Below are 23,810 nucleotides of genomic sequence, written 5' to 3' on the forward strand. Positions count from 1 at the left end.
TTTTGAGCGTGGCCGTTGTCAGTACCGCCTGACTGGCCTTCGTGCCGGTGGCCCATAAAAGCACCCACTACACTCTTGGAGTGGTTGGTGTTAGGAAGGGCATCCAGCAGTAGAAACTCTGCCAAATCAGACTGGAGCCTGGTGTAGCCAGTCTTCAGTCAAATCGTCCAACTGTATAATAACCCACCTCAGTTACTGCCTTTCAAATGGGCAGTAACGAAGATAGTTGGGGGTGAGGAGGCTGACCGGCTCTGGGTAAAGATTTTATGGATGCAGCATCTTGGAGCCTCCTGTATAATACTGTATAGGCTTGGAAGCCTGGAAAAGCAGCAAATTCAAAGGCTGTCTCTGGTGGCACATGATCTAGTTGTGTCACTGTGATAGGAAGCAAAGTTAACTGGAATGATCTACGAATATCCTTTGCAGGACGAATGTACAATTTTATATGCTTGAGCTGGTTAACGCAATTGCGCTAGTTATCGGTAAGGTTCGAAAACTGGTTACAACATGAATAAATTAAGTCAAACAGAACACACGTCATTAAGGATTCTGAATTAAAACAAACTGCTGGGCGTCGCTTGCTTGACACTTGCATTTGCGTTAAATGTGATTCACTAATATTCTGAAATGTCTTCATGACTGTCTTTTACGTTCTTCATTCTGATTATATTTCGTGTTAACAGCTCTTTTTTAAACCAACTGGTTGTTTCATTTTCGATATGTTTGAATTGAAATTCATATTTATTTCGTCTGTTTTTCATATATTTTTTCAAAAGGCTTAAATCAAATAAACTGTTACCAGATATAAAATTTAAAAAAGGAGCACGCCGTCGGTTACGCAGACAAGGGTCCCAACTGATACGATCAACGGAACAGCCTGCTCATGAAATTAACGTGAAATTGACTGAGCAATCCACAGACATGTGTACCCCTAACGTAGGTCTCAGGGAGTCTCAGCGTGACAAGACTGGCCCTTTGAAATACATGTACTACTCATTTTTGCCAGCTGAGTGAACTGGAGCAACGTGAAATAAAGTGTCTTGCTCAAGGACACAATGAGTCACCGGGAATTGAACTCACGACCTTACGATCGTGAGCCAAGCGCCCTAACCACTAAGCCACGTGCCTTCACATACAAACTACTTTTATGTGAATATAGGGAAAAATCGTAAATCGTATCTATTACTTTACTCAAGAATTCTTCATTACTGAGTGTTTATTTTGCTCAGCGATCTCTATAAGGATATTTCTATTAAAATATAATCACTTTTTACCCTACAAGTTTTTTACTGCCGTATCAATTTTGTTCAGAATTTGACAGCATTAGATTCATCTATTTTAAGGCAAAAATAATAAAGAAATAAGGAAATTACACTGCTTAGACATTGTATACCTATATATGCGTACTCTCTACGCTACTCCTTTTCGATGGACTTATCCACATTTCATTAGGTCGAAACTGGGTTATCTAGAGAGCATAAGCAAAAAAGTAAATGATCTTAAGAAAATTAGTCACGCCATACCGTACTTTAATGTAACAGAAAGATGCATGCACTTATCAATAGATATGCATCATACACACACACATACACATACACATACATACGTACATACCTACCTACATATACACACACACACACACACACACACACACACACACACACACACACATACATATATATATATATATATATATATATATATATATATATATATATATATATATATATATATATATATATATATATATATACATATATATGGTAAATAAATTCAAAAAGGGATAAAACTCTTTTACAAGAATTTTATCAAGAAGCCAGTGTGTAAAAAATTTCATAAGGGAAATTTCTATTCCCAAGAATATAATTATTCGTTTATATTTATATAAAGGGCATTATTGAATTTTTTTACACACTGGTTTCTTATATATATATATATATATATATATATATATATATATATATATATATAACCCACACTCCACCCATGCTTTCCCCACTCTCGCCTCCCCGCCTTCGCCTTCCCCACCTCCCAACACTTTCACATCATACCACATTACACCATATCACACCACACATCACTTCACAACACACCACCACGCACACACTAGCACTGACCAACTCCCTTCTCCCTTCCCCACTTTTTCACACCTACATACGTTAAGATCACCAGCATTCTCTCTCACACACACACACACACAGCTTCTCGTATTTGGGTTCACCGCTTCTTTCCCCTTTGTTATCTCCCCTTTTTCTTAGCTCTCCTGTGTGAACTTTCTGTCCGGCAGTCGCCATGATAGATCGCTGACCACTACATTTTAATTTTTTCTCCTTGTTTTTCTCCTTGCATGCATAATTACATCTATATCCCTATCACTAACATCAGTAAATTCTCTAGTAACCCTTAACTAGTAACTCTTTCGATATCGACAGATAAAAACCTACTATATCAAACTGGGTGTAAATTTTTATTTTACTGTTTTATTACTTATCCACCCCATAGAAAAATTAACCCACCAATTACTATTTTAAGTTTAGCCATTTACTCAACGTCTCGAAGAGATACGTAAGTGAAATGGTATGATTTAAATATATTAAGCCTTTCATCTTCTTCTTGAGACTCTTCTTTTCTTTCCTTTTCTTTTATGTATTTTTCTTCAATCTGGTGAAGCTCCATGTTCCAGATCAGATGTATTACCAAATATGATGAATATCATTTTCAGAATTTTCAGGCTATTCTTATTCTAGCAGCTACACTTTCAGTGCACCCTCCCCCACTACTAACTTGGTCACCTAGATAGCGGAAACTATCAACTAAGTCTAGTTTTTCTCCCTGGAATGTGGCCAAAGTTGTTTTCTGCACATTTTCAGTGTTTTTTGCTCCTGAACACCTGCTACATACAAACAATAACTTCCTAGTTAACCTTCCTTTGATATTGCTGCACCTCTTATGTGTCTATAGCTTGCACTGGGTACATCTTATAGAGTTTCTATCTATGCCTTTTCTACAGATCGAGCAGGGCCATCTACCTGAAGGGGTTTGTGGTTTGTCTACCTTCCTACTTATTAGGACTTTGGTTTTAGCTAGGTTGACTCTAAGGCCCTTCGATTCTAGTCCTTGCTTCCACACTTGAAACTTCTCCTCTAGTTCTGATAGTGATTCAGCAATTAGTGCAAGGTCATCAGCATAGAGGAACTCCCAGGGGCATCCTGTCTTGAATTCCTCTGTTATCGCCTGGAGGACTATGATAAATAGGAGGGGGCTGAGGACTGAACCTTGGTGGACTCCTACCTCTACCCAGAATTCTTCACTGTACTCGTTGCCAACCCTCACCTTACTGACAGCATCTCTGTACAGGGCTCGCACAGCTCTCACTAACCATTCTTCTGTCCCTGGTTCCCTCGTTGACCACCAGATAAGGGTTCGGGGGACCCTGTCAAAGGCTTTCTCCATGTCAACGAAAGCCAGGTACAGAGGTTTATCTTTGGCTAGGTATTTCTCCTGCAGCTGTCTTACCAGAAATATAGCATCAGTGGTGCTTTTCCCTAGCACAAACCCAAACTGCATCTCATCTAAACTGACTCTGTCCCTAATTAGTTGGGCTATGACCCTCTCCGTGACTTTCATTACCTGATCTAACAACTTGATACCTCTGTAATTATTTGTATCTAAAGCATTACCTTTACCTTTGTATCAGTTGACTATGGTGCTGCTACACCAGTCATTGGGTATGACTCCTTCATGTATCACCGGGTTAACAATTCGGGTGACTAGGCTATAGCCGGCACTGCCAGATATTTTGAGCATTTCTGCAGTGATTCCTGATGGGCCGGGGGCTTTCCCTGTCTTCATACTCTTAATTGCTTTATCTACCATGGTACTGTCAACTCGGATAGCTGGTCCCTCTGTTGGGTCGATATTCGGCAGAATCTCTTCCTCCCATTTATTCTCTTTTTTGAGCAACCTTTCGTAATGGATGTGTATGTGAATTTATATATAAATGCATACTATATTTGTATGTGTGTGTGTGTGTGTGTGTGTGTGTGTGTGTGCATGCGTGCATCTGTATACATATACACATGTATATACACTCACATACATGCAGGAGTTGGAAAATATAATAGAACTACCACTTTTTCAACTGCATTTTTCTGCGAGCAATATGACGAACTCAAAACTGTCCTAGTCTGTATATATGCATTATCTATGCCTTATATTTCATGATATAGCTCAGTGTTTTTCTTTTTTCTTTCTTGCAGGTACTTGTATTTAAATAAGTTAAAATACGTGTCGAGGACAAATTGCTGGAGCGCGGATTGACTGGAGCTTCAGTCATTATAACTGCTGAAATTGTTTAATGTTTTAAGAGGTACAGTCTCTAAAATCATGTTGGGATTCCCAAATCTAGGTAATCCAGCTCTGGCAAGTATAGAGGAGGGCAGTAGAACAGTGAAACATATTTTGTCTGAAAAGCATCAAACTACTGCAGCAAAAGTGACAGCGATTACCTTGCCAACTCTATGTCAACCAAAACCGTTCCATAAACCTTCATATAGCATTAGAGTTTCATAAAGCTGGATACTACAGGAGGGCTGCAATTACTAAACCTTTCCCATTCACCATCAACATTGTTAAACGGGAAAAATAATGTCTAGATTGGTGGTTCCCGAAAACGTATCTTTTATTGATGAACATCTCAAGAACAAGTGCATAGTGTCATTTGAAGAAAACTTCCGCATTCGTGGGATGACCAAAAAGGGGACGATAGATGGCAATACCTCATTCTAATTTTCAATAGTACACAGGTTCAGAAAATACTTTTTAAAAATCGATCAGAAAAAGTTGCTTGAAGTTAGTTTTCTTAAAACAAGAACAGAGAACAAAATTAAATTTTAAAAACTCCCAAAAAGTTTACTGATAAAATTTCCAAGAGAATTCCCTACAAAGACGAAACATATATGTATGTGTATGTGCATTTATGTACCAACTCTTCGAAACGCCGGTGTTAAAACGGGGGTAGCTGATGAAGGAAAATGTTCTCTATGTGGCTTGTGTATTTTCTGTACTCTGGTTATTATTATTTTCTTGTCTACGTTTTGTTTGCAATGTCCTGTACCCAGATATGCACCTATACATACAGGTAGACGTAGGTATGCACATACCTGTACGTATATATGCATATACTCATTTATTATTTGTTTTATATATATATATATATATATATATATATATATATATATATATATATATATATATATATATATATATATATATATATATATAAACAAATAGTAAATGAGTAGGTGCATATCTGGGTACAGGGCATTGCAAACAAAACAGAGACGAGAAAACACACAAGCCACGTAGAGAACATTCTACTTCATCAGCTACCTCCGTTTTAACACCGGCGTTTCGAAGAGCTAGGCAGGACGCATCGTTAAAACAGCTCTTCCCATGGACCGCAAATTAAATTTGTATACACAAATTAAATCTTGTCATGGAGGAATGTTGTGGCGGACAAAAAACAAGACAGGAAAACAAACAGAAAAGGCTTTACGGCCAGACGAGAAAAATTGTTTGTGTGTGAACGCTGTGAAGCACGAACTTGAAAGTAGGGACGAAATGGTCCGTGTGTTTGCTCGGCGACAGCCAAGGAAGAAAAAGAATATTGACCGGAAGCATGTGACCATGCCGGTGTAAGGGGAAGAGAGAGAGTGGCAGAGGGAGAAACAAAGGGAGGAAGTAGAAGAATAGGTGAGCAACGAGAGGAAAAGAGAAAGAGAGGAAGTACGAGGGGGAAAAAGAGATACGTAGTAGTAACAGAGGAAGAACGAGAGGGGTAAAACGGGATACGTAGTAGTAAAGAGGAAGAACGAGGGGAAGAGAGAGAGTGGTAGAGGGAGAAACAAAGGGAGGAAGTAGAAGAATAGGTGAGCAACGAAAGGAAAAGAGAAAGAGAGGAAGTACGAGGGGGAAAAAGAGATACGTAGTAGTAACAGAGGAAGAACGAGAGGGGTAAAGCGAGATACGTAGTAGTAAAGATGAAGAACGAGACGGGGGAAAATGATAGAGAAAGAGAAAGAGATAGAGTAGCGTCGGAAAATATGAAGTTACGAAAAACTAACAATTGGAGACGCTGCGTTCAATCATGTAAAAACAAATAGTAAATGAGTATATGCATATATACGTACAGGTATGTGCATATATATATATACGTATCTATATGTGTGTGTGTATATGTATATATGTATATGTATGTACATATCTATCTATTCTCTCCGTGGACGGACGCTAGTCGAATCGGCTCCACGTAAGTTGGTCATTTAGTATGTTTAAATGTGTTTATTTTTGAATATTTTGTGTCTAAAAGTTGTGCTACAACATTCACCCCAAAACTTGATTAACACCTACATAAAATTTCGCCCCTGCGTGGGCGAAATTTCCAAAATTTTGAAGGACATTGTGGTTTTATTTTAGCCATATTTTTTTTCAAAAATGGCTACCGGACACCATGAGGTCAGCACGCAAGACATATGCGTGACGCCAGTGAGGTTGCACAAACAAAAGAGGAAGACTTTCCTAGCCTTCCCCCACCACTATTTGCTGAACCTAATAGCTTGAACGTGACAATAACAACAACAATAACAACAATAACAACAACAATAACAACAACAAAACCAAGGTTGCTAGGCCATTCACCATCACCGCCACCAAAGACTCTGCTGTCAACACCAACACCACCACTTCAAAAACATCTGCTGCTACAGCTGCCTCCTCTGCTACCGATGACACCACCACCACCACCACCACCACCACCACCACCACCACCACCAGTGACAACAACAAAAACAAATCCAATTTTGCCGAAGCCCTAAAACAAAAAAAAACCCAAAAAACAAACTATATTACATTTCACAACCGAACAAATAAAACAAAGTCCCTTTTAACCCAACAAGGTTCGAACCTACAACTTAACATACCACAAAATGTCATAGACATTATACAAAAAAGAGCCATTGTATACAAAGTAATTAACTCAAAAACACGCAGACCAGAGCAAGCACCACCGGAACTAATAGAAAAATGGTCCGATATGGACACATAAAAACTATGTGAACTGGTGGAACAAATATACAACGATACAAGTTCGCTTCAACAGCGAAGAAAAAGCAAAAGACCTCTCAACCCTAACCTTACAGTCTGAGAAACTAATTTTGGTTCCGACCTACCTTGGACAATGCGTGACCAAAATCTCCATCAAAAATGTCCCTTCAGAAGTAGAAACACAATGGCTGTTATCCCCATTTGTTACAATATGGAGGAGAACATAAACATCCTAGAGATTTCTGCCTTAGAGCAGCAAAATTGGTCCGGTAAAATGATCCAGGCCTTGATGCAAATAGATCAGAATTCAATCAATAGTATTCCACATCAAATTGAGCTGCCAGACGGCCATAACCTATACATGGTGGTAGAAGGTAGGAGGCCTCGATGTTACTTGTGTGGAAGCGAAGAGCACCTCAAAACCAAGTGCCCAACCACAATGGAACGACAAAAACAACAAGAAAAAGAACAACTACCACAATAAGGAAAAAGCGAAAAGAAAAAAGAACCCTTGCTACCCACACCACCACCAACACAGAAGATAAGCAAAGGGTGTCTGACAAAAGAACCACACAAACCAAACATGCCAACGCCAACAAATGAACATACACCAGCACCTGGAAAAACACCACCACCACCACTAACAACAACAGTAAGAACTAAAGAAACCAAAAGACCAAAAGAAAACACAAAAACTGATACCCCTTCCCCTATATCGAATACACCACATACAAACAGCCAACATCAACGAAAACAACAACACAACCACCTACACAAACACCCATAGAAGCCTACAACATGCCCCTACCCCCGTCCGATTTCTCAGAAATTTCGTCGGAAGACGAAACCAGTGAGAAATGGCAAATAGCCAGAAAAGGAAGGAGGAAGAGGAGCAAAAAGAGAACAAAAGTCAACACCAACAAAGCAGGGAGATACACAACTCTCGAAAACACTCCCAACGCCAACACCAACAACAACACCTCAAAAACAAACACATGCACAATGCTCACTGCCATCAACATGAAAAATACAGAGTTGATAGAATACGTCAACACAAAAACTAATATTACACACGAAGACATAAAAAAAACAAGCAACCACCCATACACAACACCACCAGAATACATCAAAATACTGCACATCACACCAGTCCTGCACCACATACTAAAAGCCATTTAACCCAACGCGGTTGGAAGACGTCAGAAATACTCTTCCAAAAAACTCTATAGCGATCTCCTCAAGGAAAATTCGGAGGAGACATAAAAACTTTCGCACGGTAAGTGACTCTGTTCCTATCGTTTGTGTTTAAATACACACATCATTATGCTCAAGATTGGTTGTGTGAATGTGCATGGCTTGGGGTCCCCTTGGGAACAAGGACACCTCTTAAACGACATAAAGTCACATGAATTAGAAACCATAGCCATAAGTGAGACCAGACTCCATGAGCCACGGGCCCTAAAGTCCATGTTTGGCAGACAGTTTAACATTTATTTTTCTCCCTGTCTGCCGAGAATGGGCGGTAGTAGCACTGCGGTACTTTTCCGCAAGAGTCTGGATCTCGAAGTAAAGACAGTATTCATAGACCTGGAGGGTAGACTGGTTGTTCTGGATGTCGACGGCAGCGATGGGTGTGCTTTACAACTCATATCAGTCTATGCACTGCCTTTAACAGGTCGGCCGGATTTCTTTCGACGTCTAGAAGTATTCCTAGGAATGTCTCGTCCTTTACTTTTAGTGGGGGATTGGAATGCTACCTTGGACACGCATCTAGACTACGTGGGCAGAGATAGGAATAGACGGGGATGCAAATGCCTCAGAGACCTGCTCAGACGCTTTCAATTGGCTGACAGGTACCGACTCGACCACTCGAATGCGCCAACGTGGACATGGAGCAACCGCATTGGGTTGTCGAGATTGCATCTAGATAGAATATTGTGTAGGAGAGTAGATAGAGATGGCGTAGGGTGTCCACAATTCCACATAGTCAGCTACACGGACCACAAAATTGTGACGTGTACGCTGACTTAGATAAGACATATGCAGGGTCCCAGCTACTGGAAACTAAATATGTCTTTCCCGTCGAGACAGGTTTTCAGAGACCGGATTAGCATGCTAGTAAAGAGGGCTTTGACGGGAGCCATCATCAATAACAAATGGTGGTTCACCCTCAAGAGAGCAATAAAAGCAGAAGCGATTAGGAATAGCAAAGCACTAGCCATAGATATAAACAGAGTAGAGGGTGACCTAGTTAAGAAGATAGAAGAGGCGATTAGAAGTGGCATCGCATCCGACGTTGGCTCTCGACCAACACTTCAACGCCAAACACGAATGGTGTGTTGTCAGAGCTAGGATGCGTGCTCTAAGGGACGAAGGTATTGGAGCCGCATGAGAGGCGGTCTCTGGTAGATGAACGAGGGCGTGAATTACTCAAGCCAAGTAAAAGGTGTGAGGCCTTTCAGCAGCATTTTGCCCGACTGTTCGCGACGAGTGGCGAGCGAGAACACAGAGTGGACTTCAGTGCCTACCTGCACAGCCTGCCATGACTCGACAACAGAGGCAAGGTGCTGCAAAGGTGCCAGCATGGCGGCGGAAGTGCGGGACGCGATGGCAGAATGCTCGAGGGACAAATCGCCGGGTCTGGACGGTCTGCCCTACGAGCTTTACAGTTGTATGCCAGACTTGTTTGGGGACGTCTTGACAGCAAAACGGGAGCATCACTGGTTTTGTGAGCCGAGGAGCTGTAACGCTGCTGATGAAAGATCCAAACAAGGGGGACGTAATAGATAACTTTAGGCCCATCACTCTGCTCAATGCAGACTTGAAAATTTTGGCCAAGATGTTAGCCAAGAGGTTGGCGCATGTCATCGAGAAACTGGTCGACAAGGGGCAAACGTGCACCGTGCCAGTCTGGAGCATCCATGACAACCTCCACCTGATGCGCTACATCATAGACAGGGTAGTTAAGGAACCTGGCATGGGTGAGGCCCTGATCAATTTGGATCAATCGAAAGCTTTCTATACTTGGAGGCTGTCCTCATAGCGGCTGGTTTTGGTCCCGTCTTCCGCGGCTGGATAGCTGCCTTGTACAGAGGCGTCCATTCGGTAATTTGCATGAATGGGCATCTATCGAGACCGTTCGACATTGCACATTCGGTCCGTCAGGGATGCTCCCTCTCGTCGCTTCTGTATGTATTGACTCTCAATCCACTACTGCGGAAGCTGGCGACGCTGAGGGGCATCCCACGATAATTGGGATGCGGGACGAGTGTGTCCGCATACGCGGACGACGTCACCGTCAGTGTCTAGCCCACAGCACATCAAGCTGGTCTGCAAGACACTGAAAGACTACGAAGCGGTAACAGGAGTGAAAATCAACCAGGAAAGGTCAGTGGGATTGCGGCTCGGCACCAGGAGAAGCAAACCCATGCCGTCAGGCAGCGCCTCCGTTGTGGGACACTGGACCAACGGTCCGGTCGAGTTGCTCAGGGTTTGGTTTGAACTGGGATGAAATAATGAGTAGGGTGGCTACTCTCGCCCGGCAATGGGCCGAGAGGAAACTGTCCCAATAAGGTCGAGCGGAGGTGGCGAACACATACATCGCGTCCGTCATCTACTACCGCCTGACCGTCGTGCTTTGTCCCGACCCTACCATCACCAAACTGGAACGAATTCTCTTCCGCTTCTTGTGGAAAGGAAGTGTTCCGATGGTCAGGCGATCCGTTTGCTGCCAACACCCGTTAAAAAGAGGGCTGGGCATGCCGTGGTTGATGATGCTGAGACTGCAACATCTCCGGCTCTACGTAGATGACGGTGAACATGTGTGGTCGCCGTTTGCGAGGCGCGCTTTTCCACAACTGATCTTGACCGAACTGCAGTCGTGGAACAAAAAGAGGCTGAGGAAGGGCGAATGGCACCGCGAGTGTCACGTTGCTCTCGAGCAACTATGCCATCCCGGGTCGACCTTGAGCGACTGCAACACAACCAAAGCATTCTATAGGAGATCAGTGGAGGGGAGATACGACGACGATCTCGGGGCGAACCTGGGCGTCGACGAGGAAGACCTGACCCCCACTGTTCAAGACGACTTTCAGGCCGGGACCTATGGACAACTTCCAGAGATCCCTGGCCTGGCAGTGCTATCGGGAAGCGCTACCCGTTCAGGATAAGCTCTACAGGCATGGCTCTACAGGCATGGCTCGGGGCCGACCTGCCCGAGATGCGGACAGAGCGACGAAACTGTTCTGCATGCACTCGTACAGTGTCCAACCATTTCCGACCGGTGGGCTTATGTCGAACGACTGCTATCGCGTGTGGGACGAGTCAGTTTATCAGCTGAGTCTATCGTGAATATTGTCGCACCTCCTTCCTTGAAACGGGAGAGAAGAGCCATGTTCATCGTACTTGTGTCTATGGCGAAAGAATGTGTATGGTGGACGAGTCTGAAAGGTCTAGAGACAAACACTTTTCTCTCTGGTGAATCTCTCATCAACTTTTCCAAGTATCACTTGAAGAGGAAGGTAAGAGTAGAGAGGGAAGTTCTGTCTACTGAATGCTTCAAGAAAAGATGGGTGAATGTAGCAAGGATGGCACGTGTGAATGACGGAGCCACCTTGAGCATAATCCCATGAACCAGAAAAAAAAAAAAGGTAAAAAGAGAGTCACTTACTGTGTTGTGTTTTTCTGCATGACGTTATTGGCCAAGGTTACCATGGTCTTTTCCGTAGGCTTTTCTTCCTACGGATAAACCTAATCTGTTTCCCCCTTTACACTTTACATCATGACATTTCTGTGATACACGATCCCTATTGATCGGTTTTTTCCTTTTTTTTCACGATCCCTTTTGATCGAAAATCTACCCCACCTTTTTTTCCTTCCTTCTCCAAATAGAAAAGCTCTACTTTGTAACTTGTCCCCTCTGTGTTTAGCCCTGTGTGGCTAATAAAGAAACATATCTATCTATCTATCTATCTATCTATCTATCTATCTATCTATCTATCTATCTGTCTGTCTGTCTGTCTATCTATCTATCTATCTATCTATCATCATCATCATCGTTTAACGTCCGCTTTCCATGCTAGCATGGGTTGGACGATTTGACTGGTGGACCAGGAGGCGACACCAGGCTCCAATCTGATTTGGCAGAGTTTCTACAGCTGGATGCCCTTCCTAACGCCAACCACTCCGAGAGTGTAGTGGGTGCTTTTACGTGCCACCGGCACGAGGACCAGTCAGGCGGGTACTGGCAACGGCCACGCTCGAAATGGTGTGTTTTACGTGCCATCTGCACAGGAGCCAGTCCATCGGCACTGGCAACGATCTCGCTCGGATGTCTTACTGGCAAAGGCCACGCTCGAAATGGTATATTACGTGTCACCTGCACAGGGGCCAGTCCATCGGCACTGGCAACGATCTCGCTCGAATGTCTTTTCACGTGCCACTGGAACAAGTGCCAGGAAGGCAACGTTGGTAACGATCAACGGTCACGCTCGAAATGGTGTATTTTACGTGTCACCTGCACAGGAGCCAGTCCATCGGCACTGGCAACGATCTCGCTCGAATGACTTTTCACGTGCCACTGGTACAAGTGCCGGGAAGGCGATGTTGATAACGATCACGCTAGTGCTATTTACGTGCCACCGACACGGAAGCCAGACAGCTGCTCTGGCAACGATCACGCTCTGACGGTGCTCTTAGTGCTCCACTGGTACAGGTGCCATTATGATTTCGCTTTCGCTTGCCCCAACAGGTCTTCGCAAGCCGAGTTTAGTGTTCCTACAAATTTAGTTCAATTTCGATTTCACTTGCCTCACCATGTCTTCGCAAGCGGAGTTTAGTGTCCAATAAAGGAATGTTACGTGTAAGTGGGCTGGCTACATCCCTGGCAGAGGCCTTGGATTTTGGTCTCACTTGGCCTGCCGGGTCTTCTCACGCACAGCATATTTCCAAAGGTCACGGTCGCAAGTCATTGCCTCGGTGAGGCCTAACAACAGAGGGATTGTTGTTCACTAAATCTTTTCAGCCGTATCTTTTATGAATGAGTAGAAGTGTTACATCATGCAAAAACAAAAACCCGTTTTCATCAGGTAAGGATTTTGAACATCTCAAGAACAAGTACATGGTGCCATTTGATTCTGCTGACCCAATTGTGTGACCTTGGCGACTTGTGTATTCAGTCATTTATGATTGTACGCACACCCAGTCAAATCCGTGTTTACTTTAGTAAGTATGTATTTGTCCTTAAATATTGCTTGTACATGATAGCGCTATCACCGACCTGACCTTGGTTCTTTACTATTTAAATACCTGATTCTCTTGAATTCTGGAAATTTATATATATACAATGATGCAATAGAAAGTTTGTCTGTTTTCCTTCCATTTGATTAAGATGATAAAGATTACAAATAAAATTGTCATTTCCCCCTTTAAGAAAACAAATCCAGTTGAAAAAGTTGACACTTCAAAGAGTCGTCGCAGCTACCACTGTCTGTTGTTCTTTTTTTGTTTTTTACTTTTTCTTCCCTTAATCATTTATACAACTTTCGAGTGCCGTGGACTGAAAGAGAAATTCCCCCTATATTTTTATGAGATATTTTTTGAATCAGGGGTGCTTGATTTTTTTTCTTAAAAGGGAAAATTACTATTTTATTTAAAATAAAATACTAATCTTCATCATTCTTAATGAAAAGGCATAAAACAGAGAGACTATCTTTTTATAGATGAAGATCAGTTGCAATGGGAGGAGTTGAATCTCATAAGATTGGAAAAACAAACAACAACAAATGGATTGTACCTTATAATGAAACTTTTGAGAGCATTTAGGTGCCCTTGCAACGCTGAAATCGTTGCCTCGGTGAGGTAAATTAAGTACGTTATCAAGTACATGTTCAATGGAAATGACCAAGCTGCTGTTCAAATAAACAATGATAATGAAAGTAGTCAATATCTAATGGGTAGGTATATTGGGCCATCCAAAACAGTTGCATCCATTTTAGGATTTTCAGTTCATAAAAGAGCATCTGCAACAATGAGACTGCAAGTTCATCTACCAGATGAACAAAGAATATTACTCAGAAATAATGAGGATACATATAACTGTCAATGAACGACATATGAAAACAACATTGACAGAATTCTTTTCATTGTGCATCAATGACGACTTTGCAAAACTATTACTTTATGCTGAAGTACCCAAGTATTTCACTTGGAACAGCAGTAACAAAGAATGGCAAAGAAGAAAGCGAGGAAAAAAGTTGAAGGCCATTTGAACGTTTTCAAAGAAGAAACACTTGGTCATGTTAAAGTTGTCACACCAAAGGCAGGAGAACTGAATTATTTAAGAATTTTATTGCATGAAGTTCGAAATAGTATTTTTTCCTTTTCTGCCGCGCATCAACATTTTCAACTTGGAGTGATTGTGTCTTAACGGGTTGTGACAGGTACATCTTGTATATATATATATATATATATATGTATATATATAAATATAAATATATATATATATATATATATATATATATATATATATATATATATATATATATATATATATATATATATATATATATATATATATATATATATATATATATATATATATATATATATATATATATTATATATATATTTATATATATATATATATATATATATATATATATATATATATATATATATATATATATATATATATATATATATATATATATATATATATATATATATATATATATATATATATATATATATATATATATATATATATATATATATATATATATATATATATATATATATATATTTATATATATATTTATATATATATATATATATATATATATATATATATATATATATATATATATATATATATATATATATATATATATATATATATATTAGTTTATGTATATATTAATATTATCTCAGTTAAAAAAAAAACCTTTGATAATGTAAATATGTTAATAGTTAGCAGAGGTAGCAAAATTACACTAGAAACCAAGATATCACAGCCATTTTACAGGTAGAGATACCAAGTTAAAGTGATACATTTTGAGAAGATATGAATAATAATAATAAATGGAGCAAAACGCATATAAATAAGAGTTCCTTTAATTCCTACACATGTTTCAAAATATATGAGAGCTCTTCTACTGACCATGTAACATCTTAGCTCGTAAGTTACCTCATCATTTCGTATTTGTCTTATATGTTGATTCCCTGAAGATGAATATATGAGGAATTCCAGCAGCTCTTACTTCTTTGTAGAAGGGCTCTCATATATTTTGAAACATGTGTAGAAATTAAAGTAACTTTTATTTATATGCGTTTTGCTCCATTTATTATTATTATTCATATATACATACATATATATATATATATATATATATATATATATATATATATATATATATATATATATATATATATATATACATATAAAAGTGAGTTTTGGAGTGATATATTACCCGGGTTGATACCGTATTAGCTCTCAGTTGAGTTCCAGTTGACGGCTAACCATAACAATCAGTATCCAACGTCTGTGTCTACAATTAGATATTAGTTGCTCTGTGAATTCTTCCAATGGGTAATTCCGTGTGCTCTGCGCTGGACTGTAAAAATTGCCTGGAGTATATATTAATAATAATAATAATAATAATAATAATAATAATAATAATAATAATAATAATAATAATAATAATAATAATAATAATAATAATGCAGTACCAGGCAGTGGCTCTCATGGCTTCTCATCTTAATTGATTGGAAGTGTTATCATGTACATATTTTGTCTTGGTATAAAAGATGGGCTACAGCAAATATTCTGCTCAATACCACAAATTTGCTTGTCCCTTTGTGGCTGATGATATGTGCATCTCTGATCATGAGCAGAAATAGTTGGGGAGCATCATAGTCATGTGTTGAGAGGAATTCTTTGGGGTTTGGATAATTCACCTTTGGAAACATGGGTGTTTTGTTCAACATCCTTAAACAACCCTTATTCAGGGACCATTTGAGCAGGATGGGCTACTCAACCCAAAGAAAATCAAACTGGGCCCCACCTGCAAGGTCATGCGCTGTTTATCTTGACATGAGATCACTATGTTGCACACATATGGTTGTGATGCATGTGCCTGGTGTACCCCTATCAGGTGGGTAGTCATAATGGATATGCTGGGCTTCATATATTTTACCCCAGTATCACTTTGATGGCAAGTGAATTTTGTGACCCGGTAACAACAGGATCAAAGAGAAAGAAGAAAAAAAATGAACATCTATGACGATTTGAAAGGGGAAATACAAAGATTGTGGTCAATGAGGAGAGTAGACACACTAGCGTAGCTAGAGGTGGGGTGGTAGGGGGTGGTAGGGGTGGTGCATCCCAGGCAGCACTTTTCATCTTGTTGAAGGCTATTGCTATTGACAACAGTGTTTTTGTGGGGTCCGGTGGCGGTAAATGGAAGGGCCGCCTCCCGGCACACACTCTAGCTATGCTAGTGAGTAGACGTGGTACCAATTGTACTTGGCACACTTGGAAGTATCAACACTCAACTACCTACATGGCTCAAAAAGATTGGTACAAATGTGAAGGTAGAACACCAACAAAAAACAGCATTGCTTGGTACTGCAAGAATTATTCTCGGGGTTCTTGAAGCATGACCAGTAAAAAAGTGTCACCTTAGTCTGCTGGCTGTGGGCAGCTGATATTTTCCATCATACCTAACAAAATAAGCTGTGAGTTTTCATGTAATAATGATAATAATTATACTTTCTACTATAGGCAGATTTCAAAGTGGAATGAAATGAAGAGGTCAGGTGAGCCTATGGGGATGAAGTAAACTGGAAGGAAAGAGTCAGTGATGTCAATGGCTAAGGAATCCTACCGGAAGAGGAAGAGTGAGTGAAGAATTGGGCGGAAGTAGGACCAGCGCAGCTCTCTTTGACCCCAGGCAGCGGGAGTGAACGGATGCATGTAGACGTGTGAGCTAGAAAAGAGATTAGCGGCAGGTTCTAGCGATAGGTCAGACAGGGAGAGCACCTCTCAGATTTACCCCAGTTGGATAGTCGACACTGAAAGGTAGATGAATCGCATTTTGTTCCTCATATTACAGTTCCCTACACTACAGTTATTTATTCTCCTATATCTCATTTTATTGTTTTCAAACATATTTCATATTTTTTAGCTTCACAGCCAAGGTCATACTAAATGTAGTAACGCCGTGCGCATGCGTAGTCTCACGCATGCGTGGAATTAAACAAGCAAGCGTTCCCGCTTAATTCTATCTCTTTTACGGTCGGCCGACCATGAGCATTGGACGTGTTAAGCTGTCTCTCTACATCTTTCGGACTTACACTCGACAGCTCGCTTGCAACTACATACCCACGTGCCAACAACTATGCTCATACACACAGAAGCTGTAACAACAAGAACTAAAGATGTATATATTTACCACCTGAATAAATGTTGTTTAAGTTGATAGTCTGGAGTTCAGCGTTCCGTTATATTCTAATTTTATAGTAGGAAAGTCAGGTATACATCTAATGATGTGTAGTGAAACTACCTCCCGCCATTAGATACAAAACTACTATCGCCATTACATATAATCTTCTCATTTAAATATAAATAAATGCGAGCGTAGTAGAGAACCCATTCCTTGTCATCACGTGACTGATTATTATTCGAATCGGCAACTTCTTCGAACCTTTCCCGCCAGAACGCAAACTGACCAATCACAGCCCCTAATAAGGCCACGTGATAGAGTAAAATTCTGAAGCCATCGGGAGCCCATAGTTTGTTATAAATAGCTTTAACTCGGCAACCAAATTTGTCTCGGTCCAGTTTCTCTCAGAGACTGTTCCGTGTACCACACGACAGCAGCAGCAGTTCCAGCGACCACTTCAACAGCTTCGTCCAGCCAACGATGACCACCGCCGTCGCCACATCAGCAACAAGAGTCTACGACTACTATCCAGCATCATCGTCATGACCAACACGATTCTACGATTACTACTACCGAGCATCAATCTCCACCAGCGTCAACACGACTTACTATGTACACCAAACCAAACCAAACCTCCGCGGCACATCTCTCTCTTCGATTCTGTTAGGTGACTCAGCTTCACCACGGTAAATAAACAGACAAGAGTTCTCAGCCAGCGATGAACATCTGTATAACAAGAATCACGGCCCGGCATCGATGCCACGACATCACAACTAGTGATCAGCTCTGCCACACTCAGCCTTTCCTCACTTTCACATACAGAACTTTTCCTATAGTGTACTAACGAACTGGTATAATTGCTCACGTGTTATTGACTCTCTTTCTATCTGCTGTAAACACTCATACACACATGTATCACTCACATACACACTTTTCTTTGTATGACGGCCTGTCTTTGATTATGTTCTTATATGTCGCATTCACACTCTCACACAGACATACATCTTTAACGCCATAATAAATATCTCTGTTATTCATCTAATACGGTTGTGGTCTTTCATTACTGGTCACATATGTTATTGTCGCATAACATATCATCTATATCATTATTGATATATATATTTGTATGTTCGACCGTGTGACACGTTTAAATAAAAGGAGTCCTCTGTTTTTCCATTCGTCACCATATCTCCTTTTTGAGTTCGCACGGTCGTCCCTTACAGATGTATAACTCACTTTCTACTAAATAAGGATCGGCTGGTGATAAACGTTGTTTGTTAAATCGTGCTAGTGTTCTAAAAACTGATATGTATTCGATTAAACTGCTGTATGTTTATATAAGAGATACTATGAATATAAAAACTCATATGTATTTGATTAAACTGCTGTATGTTGATGTAACAGATCCTACGAAGAGTAATATATAAATTGCATATACATATAAAATTTCATTGTGATGGTTATAATCAATATTGAAGCTTTATTGATTTTGTGCCAATGGAGCCAGTTGTCTCTGGTTTCAAAAAGAAGTAAATAAACAGTATATCGAGGTCGAAACCTCGTGCATAGTAGTCTTAATATCTATCGTTACAGTTATAATGACGATGTTAGCTTTTCGTGTTGTCGTTTTAAAGCCAATCAATGGTTATTGTATCATCTTTACTTTTGTGGTCGATCTATTTGCTGTCACAGAATCTAATCTATATACCTGGTTGTTCAAGGCATCTGATCATCGATACTTAGGTGCATTGATTTCAGTTTACAACCTGTGAGATCCAACTTCACATCTACTTTCACCCAGCAAAATAATGAAATACTCGTCAGGACGATTCAATAAATGTCCATCATAACGCATACTGTTGTCTTAAACAAAAAAGATAAACCGAACATATGACGAGGCAAGTCAGCTGTAATTCAGACTACTGTCAGTAGAAGCCACTTGATGTGGCCCTCAGGCATCAGTCTGCCGACTGATGTCGTCCTGTGATTTTGTACTGCCACGTTGTGCGATTTTTATGATGGCCGTTCATCAATTTTCATGATGGCTGAAACAAAGGAACAGCGTACTTCCATGAAATTTTGTATTCTGCAGGGGGGAAACGGCAGCCGAAACAAGTGTCATGCTTCAAACAGCTTACAAGGACTCTACCATGAGAAAAACACAACTTTATCAGTGGTTTTCTCGTTTTAAGAATGGTCACTTATTGATTGAAGACAAACCTCATTCAGTGCGACTGTTGACTTCCCGATGAAAACATCACGAAAATTCATGAACTAGTCTTGGAGGACCATCTCTGCAATTAACGAACTTGTTGATATGACTGGTGTGTACTGGGGTGCCCACCAACGGATTTTGAGTGAGGAATTGCGAATGAAAAGAATTTGCAGCAAAATTTGTGCCTCACTTGCTCACAGAAGGCAAATGTGTGTCGTGAACTGAAACAGTTGAAAGTTGATTCAGACCTTTTTTCAAACGTCATCGCTGGTGATGAAAGCTGGTGCTACAGCTACGACTCAAAAATGAAGCATCGATCAAGTTAATGGAAGCTTTCACTGTCACCACACCCTCAAAAAACATGTCAAGCGAAGTCCAATGTGAAAATGATGTTGATATGTTTCATCAATGCGAAAGGGATCGTCTGCACATAATTTGTTCCTCCTGATCAAGCTGTTATTTTTACTTGGCACTTCTGAAGTGTTTGTGAGATGCGGTGAGAAGAAAGCGCCCCGACCTGTGGCAAAGTGGAGGGTGGTGGTTTCATCACGACAATGCTCCTGCGCACACCGCCTTGATTGTGAAACAGTTGTTGGCCAAACATTGCACAATTCCGCTTACCCACCCTCCCTATTCACCCGATCTTGCTTCTTGTGACTTATTTTTGTTCCCCTGAATAAAAAATGTCTTTAAAGAAAAACGTTTTGCAGATGTGGAAGAAGTGAAGAAAAAATGACAGAGGCGTTAAAAGGCATCATTTTGCAAGAGTTCCAGGACTGCTTTGAACAGTGAAAAACATATCTGGACCAATTCATTGCTTCAAATGGAGAACACTTTGAAGGCGATAGAAGTGTAACCATGTAAAACTAAGTAAATAAAATAAAATTGCAAAATTCAGGTTTCTTTTGGGTATCCCCTTGTATTTAGTACCTGATAAACAAAATCTGTGGCTGTGTCATAGATGAAACAGGTTTACTCAGTCAGAGCCAATCTGGAGCTAAACAGCAACAACGTTCATCAACTAAACCAGTGGTTCTCAAACTGGGGTCCGCAAAGGGATGCTGAAGTATCATGAAAATGGGTGGCTTGAGAAAGTTAAGCTTCAAAATTTCAAGATTTTCAATTTTCGCATGCTATCATCCTTTTTTGTTGTTGACCTGAAAAACCCTCGCCACTACTACATTCTCATTTTCTAATCACACTTGTTGTACAAGTGTGACTGGCCGATGGAAAATATGAAGGTATAACAGTTGATCATGCATGTGCTGTTGGTATTTTAGGCTCACACGATACACCACTCCGCTATTGCAATCCATATGTTTGCATGTCTCTAGCCGTCGTTGTCCTCACTGGTGCATGTTTCTGCATGACCTTGCCCTTTGCCAGACACCCATTCTCATCCCACATGGTGGCTGAGCTTTATAAGGCATGGTTGTTTTTCATAGCAGCATGTTCTGACAGAACTGTCTTCTCAACTGTTATCAATTCACAGAGGTTTATCTACGGACACAACAACGCTCACATGCATTTTGGATTTCTTTCACAATTAACAGTGAGAGGTAGGCTTTATTGTTAATTAGTGCACCCAAAAGCTAGCTACACTAAGGCATATATACACACCGGTAGTACATGATAAATTCGAAATAAATATACAATATAGTTAAATTAAATTGGTTTACTGAATTATATCTTTTTTTATACCTCCAAAAAAGAAAATAAGATATGACGAATCTTATTTGAAATTCGGTTTTACTGTGATAAAGTCTGGCAGGGAAAGAAACCACAGTGTATTTTGTGCACCGGCGTTTTAGCGTTTACTTCACTTAAAGCCTACCAAGTTCAAGAGGCACTTCGAAATAAAACATCCCATTTCAGTAAATAGAGATGTCGACTTCTTCAGACGCGAAGCCGACAGATTTACGAAGTCCAGACTCGATGACACAGGAATGTTATGGTATTACGGCTGGTTTGAAAGCATCCTACGAAGTTTCAAGGAAAATAGCTGTTGCCAAAAAGCCTCACAATATTGGCGAAGAGTTGATATTGCCTTGTTGCAAAGATATCGTATCGAAAGTGCCAGGAAGTCCCGAATGTCAGAAGCTGAAGCATGTATCTCTCTCAAATGATACTGTTAACAAGCGAATAACTCAGCTGTCTGATAACACTCTGTCACAATTGCTCTCTAAGATTCACAATTCGCTTTTGAACTTTTTTTTGCCATCCAGCTTGATGAAACGACGGATGTTTCCAGCTTAGCCCAACTTTGCGTCTTTTCTTTTATTCTTTTTTTTTTATTTGCTTCAGTCGCTTTCCTGTAGCCATGCTGGAGCACCACCTTTTAGTTGAAGAAATCAACCCTGAACTTATTCTTTGTAAGCCTGGTAGGCCACAATGACATTGAAGCCATTGGTCTGGGACTCCTCCTCCTCCTCCTTCTTCTGCCTTCTCTTTTTCATCTACTTCTGTTTCTTCCGCTTCTGTCTCCTCCTCTTCCTCTTTCGCTTCTTCCTCCTCTTCTTCTGCATCCTCACCCCTCCTCTGTTTCTTTCTCCTCTGTTCCTTCCCTTCCTTCTCTTGCATTGCCTCTTCTTTCTCTGCCTCCTACCCTATCTCTTTCTCCTTCCCCCCTCATGCTTTGTCTCGTCTTTCTCTCCCTCCATTGCCTCTTCCTCTCTCTCCTTCTCCTCTTCCTCTTCTTCCTCCTCCCACTGCTTTTCTCAGCTCCCTCCAATTGCTCCTTTGCACTTCCTCTTTGTCTTACTCCTTCTCCTTGTCCTCTTTCTTCTCCTCTGACTTCGAGTTATATCACAAAAAGAAAGTGAAGGACACTAGATCAAGACAGACCGAGGTGCAAGAAGACGAAAAGGGTCAATGACCAAAACTCTAATTTAATGAATAGCAAGAACAACAGGATGACAAAACAAATGAAAAATACCACATCAATAACAACAATAACAACAAAAAAATAACAACCAGTGAGAACAGTAACTACAACAACAATACTACACATAAAGGCAGTGGATTGACGGAGTTGTTAGAGCGTTGGATAGAATGCTTTCGATTCTGAGTTCAAATCCTGTCATGGCCTACCCGAAGATAGATTTAATCCGACATCTTGTTTAAATCTACTACTTGGCACCTTGGGTGTCTTTAATCCTTTGGCATTCAAACCAGTCATATCTGGCCAAAATATTGTCTAAAGTTCAAACTGGGCAGATCTTTTAATGTCATTTTGAACATAAATAATCACATCATCGAAATCTCAGGACTACAAGATAATGCAGGATAAATTCAAAATGACACGAATAAACAAGCTTTATATCTGATAGAATAATCTGAATGCTAAAGGGTTAACGGTATCCACTCTGTTTCGAGTATTTGGACCAGGTTTCCGGTTTGAAGATAACTTCCTCCTTTCTTCCCTCCCACCAGGCTTGAAAGCCCTGTTAGGGATCGTGGGCACGACATTCTTTCCTCACTGAAAAATAAAAACAAAAGTATCAACACACAGACATATACTCCTCTACTTCACCATTCTCCTTTCAGAGAACAGTGAATTAATGGAGTATGTAAAGCAAAAAACAAAAATACACACACAAAGTTGATTGTCATGCTCGGTCACAGAGTGACTATTGGTTTCGCACCGTGTAGGCTGTGTATACTAGGCAGTCCTCTTTGGTTTATACAAAGATGATGTTTTGGCCATCTTTAGAAAAGCTAACGGACATACCCTTGATAGGCTTTGGAAGGACATAATTAGCACTCTCATAATTAGCTCCTGTAAACTTCTTAGATATTACGTTAGACTGGACTCCTGTTCATACAGTCCCTACTGCAAAGCAAAAGAGAGGCTGTCTTATATCATCCACATATGGCACTAAAAAGAGGAAGGCACTCCATACATAACTAAATGGAAGAATCTTGAACAGTCAGAGACATATAAACGGGAGCAAACGGTGTATGTTTTGCTTGACTGAGAGAGCAAGAACCCTGCAAAATGTGCTTGACTCGGGGGCCTTTGTAAACTCCAGGAAAGAAATATCTAGTCA

The 23,810-nt window shown here is 40.5% G+C and overlaps 1 long non-coding RNA gene across 1 annotated transcript; it reads left to right on the top strand.

Annotated features, from left to right (window-relative positions):
- Window positions 1-16,470: 16,470 nt before the first annotated feature.
- On the top strand, window positions 16,471-18,588 carry LOC128247846 (uncharacterized). Its single transcript, XR_008264170.2, has 2 exons — window positions 16,471-17,182; window positions 17,289-18,588. It is a non-coding gene; the product is annotated as an uncharacterized LOC128247846 (long non-coding RNA).
- Window positions 18,589-23,810: the final 5,222 nt, after the last annotated feature.

The sequence above is a fragment of the Octopus bimaculoides genome, chromosome 5 (assembly GCF_046866305.1).
Source record: "Octopus bimaculoides isolate indiv1 chromosome 5, ASM4686630v1, whole genome shotgun sequence".
Lineage (NCBI taxonomy): Eukaryota > Metazoa > Mollusca > Cephalopoda > Octopoda > Octopodidae > Octopus > Octopus bimaculoides.